Consider the following 12,215-nt stretch of genomic DNA (forward strand, 5'->3'; position numbering starts at 1 on the left):
AAGCTGTCAGATTGTTATGGTATAGTGACGTGAAGCCCAGCAAACATTACCTCTGACCTTTTAATTATATTCTGACCCACTAATGCCCAGATGGAAAACATCTGGGCTGTGAAAAAAACAAACCAAACCAACATGCTTTTGACGGCACCAGCCACTGTCCTGCCTACTAAATGTTCTTAAGCAACGAGCTCCACATGATGATAATTTTCATTATCAATTAATCCATTACTTCAATTAACAGTTTAGTATATAAACTGTAAGATAATAGTGAGCAAATCATTTATTAAATGGAAAGTTTGACCACGTGTACCATATATGTGTTTTAGAAGTCAAATGAGAATATAATAACCTTTGGACAAGCAGAGGGGGGAGATTAACTCTGAGTGGATTGTTAATATATTTAAAGACAGAATTAAGAAGATTTTGTGTGCATAAGAGAGCAAGAGAGAGAAAGCATTGGAGAGGAGATTTATAAAAAAGAGAAAAAAAATCCAGGGTGCTTTCTCTCATGAGGGGACAGCACAGCACAACATAGAACTAACAGGAAGTCTTTTGCCTCAAGAGGAAACAAAGTGTTGTTACTGTAAAAGCAGCTGACCTTGTGGCTTCTGTTAGGAAGGAGGGCATTCCGAGGAAACAGAGAGACAGAGAGATAAACAGTTCATAGAGGATCACCCTCCTGTGCATACACACAAGCGCGCTCTACCTCCCTCTCTCGCTCACTCTCTCACTCCCCCACTTACTCAGTATCGTTTCATCTCTCTCTCTCTCTCGCTCTCTCTCTCTCTCTCTCTCTCAAACACTCTCCGTCGCTGTGCACTGACGGACGGGGATACACTGCCAAGGACGACTTAGGGGTGAGAAGAGTGTTTCTTTTCTGTTCTGGTGTGTTTTCCTTCACTTCCGCCTGGCTTCCCTCATGAGCTGTTAATTCCAGCCCCAGTCCCGGGGATGAGGAGGATCTATTTGTGAAGAAGACGCAAAACAAGGAACAGAGAACAAGGAGCAACAGGGTGGTTAATACTGCGAGCGGGAGTGAGCGAGAAGATCTTTTCTTTTTCTCCAGGCTTGAGCAAGGTTAGTGAGGAAAGCTGCTTATTGGTGAAACAAGCACTGCTGTTATTGTATTACCTCTATTATTTCTAACAAGACATTTCCTACTCAAAGCGTATCATTTTAATGTGCTTTCCATCCTTTAGTATATTTTAAGGCTTAATTTAAATGTCTTCACAGAGCAGTTTTCTAAATTAAGTTTTAAATTTAACTTAAATTTTTGATATTTCTTTGTCACACAGCAAGTCTCCAGGTTGGTTACTCCAGTTTCACACTAGGTCAACACTACCGTGTAATTTCCCAAAGGTATACAGTACAGTTCTCAGTTCTTTTGGCAATGTAGCAGAGAGTCAGCTGCTGAAAAAAGGCAAGGACAGCTCCTCAGCTGCTCCTCAGCTGTCACTTTACACAGGAGGCAATTAAGCGGGATTGGCAGCTGACGCTGCCGGTAACTTGGAAACAGGCGTGTGGGAGACGGATGGTGGCACACGATAGGATTTAGGGGAGAGAGGAGCAGAGGAGGAAGGAGATTCCCTTTGTTCATTCACACAAAAGCCTCCTCCTCTGTAAAAAAAAATAAAAAATAAAAAATCCTGCTCTTGCCTATGTGTCTGTGTGGAAACTGTCCCTGGGGCAGCAGTTGTAAGCTTTTATGATTCTGCGCGACAGTGAACATTGTTTGAGTTTGTGCGCTGTAAATGCGATGTGTATGGAAAGTGTGTTTGTGTATTCATGCATGTAAAGGGAAGGTACAGAGAGTCTCGAGTAGTGATTCTCTTAGGTGAGCCCTCATATTTAATTACCACAAGTAGAAGATATTATTCACACTTTTACACAAGCCAGACGAACGCAGAACAGCAAGAGCTAATAAAAACATCCTAGTCTTAAAATCGTCATCACCTTTCAAACACAGAGTTCTGGATGAGCTATTGTGCAATTTCTGTAATGAATGGATGAGCAGTTGTGTAATTTATGCCTCTAAGGACACTTCCTTTGTTCAGGCTGTATTTATTTACAGTTTATGATCGAAAAGAAAATTCTCCTTGAAACCAATATAGACCTCTTCTGCTCATTATTTGTCACAAAGCCTTCTTGCAGCAATTTGTCAATGTGGATATAAGATGAGTTAAGTGTGCCTGGAAGCGCTGAGGTTGGCCTCTGGCTCCTGGCAACAAAGGCCTGTGACGCAGGCTTAAGCAAACTGATTAACAGGGAAGTTTTTTTTTTAATTCACTGATGGGTGGGGGTGTATTAAAAAAGGACAGGAAAAGAGAATAGTGTGCTCGAAGTGTAAACACAGGTGGGCAGATGGTGGGGCAATTATTCTGGACTGTGTATGTTTTGACACAATAGGAGAGATATTGCATAAGCCTAAGCCTTGCTGTCCATTCGTTTTAGTGACAGTGAAGTGTTGGTCTACATTCACCAGGATGTGTTTATACAGAAACCTTTAAAGTAAAGAATTTGCTTTTAACAATATGAAAAAGAACCACTCAGTATGACATTAAAGCAGTGGCTCTCCTCACTTTATGTTTAGTCTGCACTTGATGTGTTTTTGTCACATAACTACCTCCAGAGGAGTGGCCGATAAGTGAGGACGGAACAGTTGGCTGTGACCATCGGTCATCAGTAGAGGAGTGTCACCTTGTCTCAGGTGCACACACCCACACAAAGCCTTAAAACTACCTCACAGGGAGAGTAGCTGGGTGACTTTCCTGACTAGGGGGACATTGCTAGGCTGTCAATGTGTTCTTGGGGCACACATTAACTTGCACATACATTATACACAATCACACTCTAGCCTGGCATGTGCACGTAACCACAAATGCAGAATAAAACATACAGCTACCCTATAGCTCACATACAAACATACTCACACCAGGAGAGGCGGAGCAGGGAGATGCGTCGTGACCAGTGGCTTGGCAGAAACCCTGAAGGTGAAAATTTTGAGTGAGGAGCATTTCCAACTCAGAACAGATGATCAAACTAGTGTCAAAACTGCAGAGTCGCTAGCGGTGCCAGATGCAGACAATCTTTTGGCAGAGGAAGGGTTTTTGGTGCCTGAATCTCAAACATAAAAGTCAGAGGCACTGAGCTGAAATTAATATAACTGTGCTTATCGTCATCTCACGCATGGTGGTTCTTATCACGGTCCACATGAGGCAAGAAACTCGCAGCTATACTGAGCCTTTTACTGTTCAGCTATCAACACCACACACCTTATCCAGCTGTATATCTAGACACATCAGTGAGTGCAGACAGAGTAGGTCATTTAGGAGTGAGCACAAACTCAGACTATGTTGTCAGAGTCTATCTTTGGTCATGGTGAGATTGAAATGTGTCACCAGTTTATCACGTATATACAGCTACACAACAGTTTTACAATCTAATACTATTTTTAACTCTGTGATAATTCTTATATAAACAATTTATTTTTACCTCCCACCCGCTGAACTCTGAAACAGACATATATTCAGAACTGTTAAAAATTAAAAAAGCACAAAACACAGAAAAAGTGAATACAGATCAATGATAGATGGAAAAACACGTCCTCAAAGGTCAGAGGAGACTGCTTGAAGTAAAAGGTCACCTATGACTGAATGAACAATTAAACAAACAATGTAGGATGTTTCTCAGCCAAGTTTGAAGGCTGATGGGGTTTTTTTCTACCACTCTCTAAACTAATACTCCATTACTCCAACACATTGCAGCTGCAAACCATGTATGCACTTATTTGACATTCATAGATAAAATGGAGTTTACAGGTGGATAGGTCACATGAGCCCGTGCAGTGGGCTGGTGCAGGCCACAGTTTGTTGTTGTTGTTTTGTTTTTTTTAATTACCTTTTCCACTCATTTTAAACATAACTTTAAAATCTAAAATCCTGCTAATTAATTAATGAAAGTAAACAGCTTTGTTTACCTATAGGTAATGTTAAATGCCCACATATCTTTTAGAGCCCAAATTTGTTTTTAGAAAATTAAAATGAAACTTTGATATATTTGTTTAGGTTACAGCTAAAATCAGTACTTACACACTAATGACATATTAAAGCACATTATGAGCAACAATGTGCCAATTAAAAGGTTTATTCTCTGCGAGCACACAGAAAATTATCACACAAATCTTTTAAAGTGAGTTTTACAGTGCGTTTCAGATCATTTTTAAACTTCACTGATTTAATACACTTTCACTGACCAAACACAGAGCTGTATCAGAGACTGAAATGAAAGATAAAACTACTCAGTGACTGCCGATACATATTGCATATTAACTTAAAGGGTGATAAATGTCAATGCCATGTTTAGAAACTGTTTCTGTAAACTAATCTCACACCAGCACCTGTTTAGTGGACATATTTATAAACAGATCCAGAAATCTGAATATACTGCTACTGTGGAAGCTTCTTTAAGACACTGAAATATTTCTTCTATTATATACACTGACCATTTAAAAAAAAAGTCACCACATGGATTTAACTAAACAAATAGGTAAGAGTCTCCCATTTGGATAATTGCTGCATGGATGAATATGTTTCACCTGGTAACAAGTTATTTAACTCGCAGACAAGATGTTTATCTGTTTCAGAAGGGTCAAATTATTGGCATGGATCAAGTAAAGAAAACATCTAAGAAGACTGATGAAACTACTAAAACTGGGTTAAGTACTGTCCAATGGAAGAAGGTCATGTGGTCTGAGATTTACACTGTTCCAGAGTGATGGGCGCATCAGGGTAAGAAGAGAAGTGGGTGAAGTGATGCACCCATCATGTCTAGTGCCTACCATACAAGCCTGTGGGGGCAGTGCTATGATCTGGGGTTGCTGCAGTTGGTCAGGTCTAGGTTAAGCAACGTTATGTGTTTAAAGAATGAGGTCAGCTGACTACCTGAATATCCCGAATGACCAGGTTATTCCATCAATGGACTTTTCTTTCCTGATGGCACGGGCATATTCCAAGATGACAATGCTAGGATTCATCAGGCTCAAATTGTGAGTGGTTCAGGGAGCATGAGCATTATTTTCACACATGGATTGGCCACCACAGAGTCCAGACCTTAACCCCACTGAGGATCTTTGGGATGTGCTGGAGAAGACTTAGAAGATGCCGTAGTGAATGCATGCTGTAATCAAAGTTAAAGGCGGTCAAACGAATTATTAGAGTGGGTGACGTTTTGGGACGGGCAGTGTAAGTGCATGCTCTTTGGAGTGTCTCCTTTTGTTGTATTTGAAAATAGAGTTCTGAAACAATTTAACAATCCACAAAAAGCCTAATTTATGGCACAGACATATCTCTGTTTGCACATCTGAACAGAACAAATGCCTCAACATTTAGAGAGCAGAGGATTCCCCCATCTCAAAGCCAAACCCCCCCTCCCACCAAAAAAAATCATATTGAACAGTTTCCAACTGTGACTATAATGGTTTAATAACACAATAGCTGCCAAATAATTACATTCTCCAACCCTAAAATAAACAGCAGCATGTAGTCGCTCAGTATGCACAGAAGTGCCTTGTTTTCCAATCTGTGGTGCAGAAAACTGCATTCATTTGGTTTCTCTGGTCTGTCACTGTGACATCTCTCTCCTTAGAGTTCACTCCAAGTTCCCCTGCCCTGGGCTTGGCTCTGTGTGTGTGGGTGGTATATACAGTACATGTGCGCTTTCATTTGCATTGATCTCTACATGCATATGTATTTGTGTTCTTAGAAAGAGAAAGAGTTAGGAAGAGAGCAACAATGTTTACAGTATGCCTGCCTTTACAGACGTGTGGGTGAGATTGTAAGGGTGTGTGTCCATGTCTATATTCTTGTGAAAGTGTGTGAGCGAGTGAGGAAGAGAGAAAAGGACAGAAAAAGCCTGTCAGAAACAGGTCCCTTGATGAAGCCTCGACGTTTCCTTTGATGCTGCCTTCCTCCCCCCATATCAGATTCCACTGAACAGATGATAATCTAGCAGGAGGCTGTAGCACGACACACACAAACACATACACACACCCCTCTCCTCATCAGTTGTAACAGCTCTCCCTCCCTCCCTACGGCCCCTATTGTTCTTCCGTGCGGTAACCATTAGATGCCAAAGGCAGAAAACTGGCTAGCACTTTGTCCCATTATACTGTCAATGCTAATATCAGTAGCCCGCCCTTCATCATAACTCTATGCATCCTGACCCCTGTGGGTGCTATTGTAATACTTCCGTTCTCAACAGCCAAACAAGTCAGCACACAAACATTGAACATTTTACTCTGCTTGTTTGCAGCTGATAAAACAGCCTATTAAATGTTTTAGTATAGCTAAATGTCAACATACTGAGGTGCATTTATTTACACCTTCCTCCTCAACGTGTGTACAGTATGTACATTATTTTCAGCTTTGATGCCGTTTTTCTGAGCAGTGAGAGCTTTCTATTTGTGTCAAATGGGCACTTCCTAAGTCTGTGCAGCTACTGAAACGAGAGACCAAAGGAATAATCAAATAACAGACAAGCTGTTGAAACTCAGACACAAATTCACCCACTGGCTGTTTTGAATTTGAAAGTGTTGTTTGCTCTGTGTATGTGTGTGAATTTCTGGTCATCACAAAAGGGAAGAAAAATGACACTGATTCAGGAAATTGATTTTGACACCTTTACAGCTTCTGTAATATTGACTAAGACGAAACAGTTAATTCACCTGTGAATAATGGAACAAGGCGGAAAGAATAAATACTCTGGGAAATCAGATGTTGAGCAAATATTTACTGCAGTGGATTTATTATGCAAATACATTTCTATGTTTGTTGTTCATTTCCATACAAGTAATAATCTGCATTGGTATGTTAAAATCTTTTCAATGTAATCAGTTCCTTAACGGTTTGTAAAACTCTTAATTCAAGGAGGAAGGTCATGGGTCTTTTCCCAACCAGGAGAATACTGTTGAGGCGTTGAGATGTAAATCACTGCAACTTTGTCAATTTTGTCAGTTCTCATTATTTGGTTTGTCAGAGTCTGACCTCTGACCAAAGAATGTGGCCTCTTCGACTTGTGTTTATCACCTCCAATTGATTATTTCCACTGTATCACCTCATAGCTCAATGTTATATGTGTTTGGTAATGACTGCTCAAGGTAATTCCTGTCAATGCAGGAAAATAAATCCTAATGAGACAACATAGTAAAAGAATTAAACCAAGCTGAGCCCTATCTAAACTGCTAAAGATCATAAAGTTGTGCACAGACTACCACTTTAAATCTGGTTTGAAGTCACTTTAACCCAGCAATACAGTTTCTCTACTGTATGAGTTTTGTCATATAGAGGCAAATTTTATCTCACAAATCAAAATCAAAATAAATAAATAAATAAAAGTGCATGTAAAAACCACGTTAAATATGTGACACTGTTAAAATGTAGAAAGTCCTGTTTGAGAGGAAAAACTGTACAGCGGTCTATAAATATTAGATAAATATTTGTGCACTCATGGACATACAATTTTTTTATTTTATCTGTAGTAGAAATCCTTCTACCTTTATGAAGGTACCAGGTTTGACTCCTGGTGCTTCAGTCAACCAGTATAAAGAATACAAATTACAGTACTCTGCAGACCTAAAGTGACATGGAAGAAAATAGTTTATGGCTGTGTATAAAATCTAAATCCTATTTTTTAGTCAGCTTCAGAATAAAATCCCAACAGGAATCAGAAAAATAAAAGGCTCAAAGTAGAAACTCTGAACCCAAAGCAGACTAACAGGCATTTTTCAATTTTAAACAACTTCCATATAAAGCCATACATCTGACTAACCTCTTTTACTGGCGTGTTGTAGGGAGAGAGCAGATGTTAGTGACAGCTGAGATGCAAGAGTGGTGGATGAAGGGTTAAATGCCAGTGTCACACACTGGCTGTTGATTACAGACCCAGAAGTGAAGTGGAGCCTTGGTCGCTTTGGCTCAACCTTGCAATGTAGAGAAAAAATGCTTTTGTCACCAGATAAAAGGAGACTGTGTTGAAGTAACAGTGTAAATGCATCAACAGTGTCAACAAGAAGTGGCAAGCGAGAGGTGTGAAGGAACAGCTGGGCACACAACCTCTGGATCAGCATGCAAGATGCTCGCTTTATTCTTTTAATTAATTTTTAGGTGATATATCAGAACAGTCTGTTGGACTGTGCTGTCTCAACATTGATGTTCATTTCCTGAATAAAATATAAAATCTCAATCTTGAGCATTCATTCTTTAGATTTGAGCACAATGAGGTACATTTAAAAGCTCAGCAATCAGAAGCGAGACATTTGAGTTATTATAATAATAACAATATAATATTATTCTGTCTTAATGACTCTGGTAATTTTAGATATAATCACTGGAGTTGCAGTGGTCTATGATCGAGTCTTCAATGATAGTAAATTAAATATATTTGACTTTTGGATAGTTTTTTGTTTTATTTAGAGACTAATTGATTACAAATCTGTCTTTTTTTATGTGTTAGAGGATTTAAAATTACAAAGATCTTCAAAAAACATACATCTAAATATGAACAGCACAAAATCATGGTTATTCATCATACCTTGAATCAAACGTTCAAACAACACTTTGAAAGTCTACAGTAAGACTACCATACAGGAGTATGCATACAGACCACTGAGCCAGCAGCAGTCTGTGGCTTTTGTGCTTTTGTCAATTGGCCACAACCAAAAAGGGCACCTCTAAAGGGCTTGTACAGTCCACACCTCAGCAGGTCAGATCTGTTTTGGGTGGCACACAAATGACTAACAGCATATTAACCAGGAGTACTTTGGCCTCATCAGTGTATGTGCTCACTATACTGGCAGAGACTATGTGTTATATAAAGCCTTAATAAAATCCATGAGTCATTATGGGCTCAAATGACTATAATTTTTGATTCACCATATAATATAATGGCTCATTATAATCCTTCTGTCCAATAATAGCTAATAATTTTAATGGACATCATAACCCGGTCCAAATATTATCAGCCAATACCAGCAGGTAACTGTGCTATTGTTAATTTTGATAATCAAAAAAAAAAAAGTGTTACATAAATCAGCTCCATATAAGATTTTAATAGTGACTTCAGAGTATTTAACAGAAAGCTACAATATTAGAGCTTAGAGTTGAACTCACTGGCTTTCAGGGAGCATTAGAGGACATAATAGGAAGTTATTATTCACAGAAGGTCCGCCAAACTTATGCAAACCGAGGCGAGTTCACTCTCTGTGGGTCAAAACCAGGACAGTCTCATTAATGAGGTGCAATCCCACTACAATAGCCAGTCATCCAACACTTGCAATAATGATCGCTGGAACTGCTCACGTAACGGTTTCTTGCATTTTAAGGTTTTTCTAGCACTTGATATAAACTGGCTGCCAAAACACCATTAGAGTTTGGATGTGGAGCAGTGCGGAGTATTATCCGCTCTCATCTGAAGTATTCTTGGCAGTACAGTGTGAGGTTGTCTGTGACCACTGAGACCTCTAGGTGTCACAGAGCTTCCCAGGTCTCCACAGTGTATCCGTCATGGTTATTTCAGTTTCAAAGTGGAATGGGGTTTCATCTGGAGTGTCTTAAACCTCTTAAGACAGGCTTTTGTTCGGGGAGGTTATCTGAAGGCAAACTCAGACATCTACCGATTTCAGTGTGCCACTTTTGTATCCGACACACTTGTATAAGTCAATGTGGATTAGGAGTTTCCACTGTTATTTTTCACTAACAGTGGCTTTACATGAGTTACATCTTTGGGGCATGGATGTTTGGTCAATTTTTCCAGATTAGGTCAATTTCTCCATAAAGTTTATTTTATTGTTTTTTTGTTTTTTTTTTTAAACCTGTCATCCTTTGCTCAATGACCTTCCTGCAGACATTTTTATGTGATGGTTTCCTTGCTAGAAGCCAAAAGTTTAATAATTAATAATATAATAATAAATCACCCGGTGCCTTACGTTTATTTGGGATTATAATGTGGGTATAATATGAGACAACAGCAATCAACTCTACAATTGTTTCTTTAGCAATCTCCTGCCAATATGTTCTGGCATTTTATCCACACTGCCTGCAGCATTAATTTTGTCATTGAGTATAAATATCAGTTCTGTAGTCAGAAGGAGTATTTCTTATTGTACATTTATGAGTAGGGCAGTGAACGCAATGCACCAAATGTTAACCCTAAATTTTACAAGAACCACAACAATTTAGATTTGTGCTTCTTCAACTCATTATTTCATTAAATCTGTTAAGGTAATAGCTTGGATTACATGGGAAATATCCCCCCCCCCACACACTTTTGGTACAGTGTTGTCTCGCTATCACAGTGGTCTCTGTAAACCTAGAATATCAGTGCAGGCTATGTGAGGTCACAACAATAATCATCAAACTGCTGAGTTTTAGCTGCAGTTTTGTCATACATTACTGTCCCATGTCATAATTTTGTCTTTATTCTTTTTTGAAATTCCCACGAGGCTATTTGTCTATGGGTAGAAGCTATTTTAAATCCAGGGTCAGGCAAATGATGAGAGGGAACATTTCCAAGAGAAACCAACCAGAGCCCAGAGTGGGGTGTTAAAGCAAATCCAAACAAACAATGGTGGCTTGTGTCTGGGAGATACTGTCGTGTCTGTCTGCATCACAGACACCAAATAGTCCACGGGATATGTCTCCCAAACCCCGGAGCCAAAACAAGTCCAGTTATTCTGCATGAGTCACAGTCCCGCTACCAAAGAAAACAGAATTTCAGTGCCAAAGCGCTGATGCGTTGACAGATGAGGCTTCTGTGTAGCCTACAGGCAGCTCAGACCTTGAATGTATTGGGTGCTGCTGTGGAACAATTCCTGGAAGGCGTTCTGTGGCCTTGAAAGTGACTTAACTTCGACAGCTAATGTGTATCTGTGACATTTAGCAGTCAAATTCAACAACACTCAAATGTATAAGTCGCTTGATCAAAGCAAAACTCTGAATAGTAGCAGCTGTTCAAAACAGACTGCAATCCAGTCCTTACTGTATTCAGACTATTGATTGATCTGCGACCTTTTTAGATTAAGTAATAAATCATTTTGTTCATAAAGAGACACGACACAGTAAAAAAAGGACCATCACAAACACAAAAACAAAAACTAAAAACTAAAGACCAAGACTTTTTTTTTTTATTGTCTACCCTGTAACTTATTTTGCAGCAGTGTGCTACGTGGCACTATCAACACACTGACGCATCGAAGCAGCTTCTAAATGGACTGTGTGTTTTGTGAATTATTTTGTCTGTAACCAGAAAATGCTTGGTGTTTTTGCTTAATAGTAAAATATGCATTTCTAGTAGTAACAGTAAATTATCAACTGTTAGTTTAAGTGCAGTTGTCTAATAAGGGTTTTATAAATAGATTCATAAACTGTAGCATCAGGTGACCTGTAGTCATTCTTACTGCTTCGCATAGAATTAAGATCTTTGTACGTCTGCATTACGGTAGACAGGGCTGCACACCCCCAAATGAATTTGAGGCCTTGATTGTATAATGAATTCAACTTATTAGACTCTAGTATCTGTCTCATTAGCCGTCTCTCATGTGCTGCATGCATATATTTATTGCCAAGCAAAATTACTGATGAAAGAACTGCACTGTACTCTAATTTGGTCAAGAATAGCCTTTGAAATAAATCTCTAGGGTATTTTAAAACCTTTGAAAAGCACTAAGTCTTAAAAGAAAGGTCTATAAAGGTTATAGTTGTATACTAAAGAAAAGCTGAAAAAAAAAGAAACTCTTGTGATGCTGTTTCTGCCATTTTCTACCAGATATTACCAAATCTACTGTAAATGTAACAACAACAACAACAACAACGACGACGACAACAACAACAACAACAACGACAGTGACTTATTATTAGTGTTAGATCTGGGAAGGATTTTTAGACAGATGCGTATTATTTTCCAGTCTGCCTCTGTGATCCAAATTGATGCTGGATTATGGTGTCATGAGATAAAGTGAAGGAGACAGAGGCAGAATGGTTTCCATCAACACAACAATTTTCTACAGGTAGAAGCACAGGGAGCCCTCAGCAGATTTAAGTTTGATTATAGCTCTTCTCTCATCTTCTGCTCATGTTAAGGTAACAAAGCCATTACCAAGTCAAAAACAGAAACAGACCACCCATGCTGCAAGGTGGCTGCTGTGAACAACTGCTGAGCCTAAC

The 12,215-nt window shown here is 39.2% G+C and overlaps 1 protein-coding gene across 2 annotated transcripts in view; it reads left to right on the plus strand.

The window, feature by feature from the left end:
* The first annotated feature begins 760 nt into the window (after positions 1-760).
* Positions 761-12,215, plus strand: part of shisal1b (shisa like 1b) — a 32,421-nt gene continuing 20,966 nt past the window's right edge. The window contains exons 1-2 of one of the 2 annotated variants that reach the window (XM_026366648.1): positions 761-857; positions 938-1,077. The gene's annotated coding sequence lies outside the window, so the exon portion shown is untranslated. Of the gene's footprint in view, positions 1,078-12,215 lie in introns of both variants that reach the window. The other variant, XM_026366650.1, reaches the window with a different exon arrangement.

Source organism: Anabas testudineus, chromosome 6 (assembly GCF_900324465.2).
Source record: "Anabas testudineus chromosome 6, fAnaTes1.2, whole genome shotgun sequence".
Taxonomy (NCBI): Eukaryota; Metazoa; Chordata; class Actinopteri; order Anabantiformes; family Anabantidae; genus Anabas; species Anabas testudineus.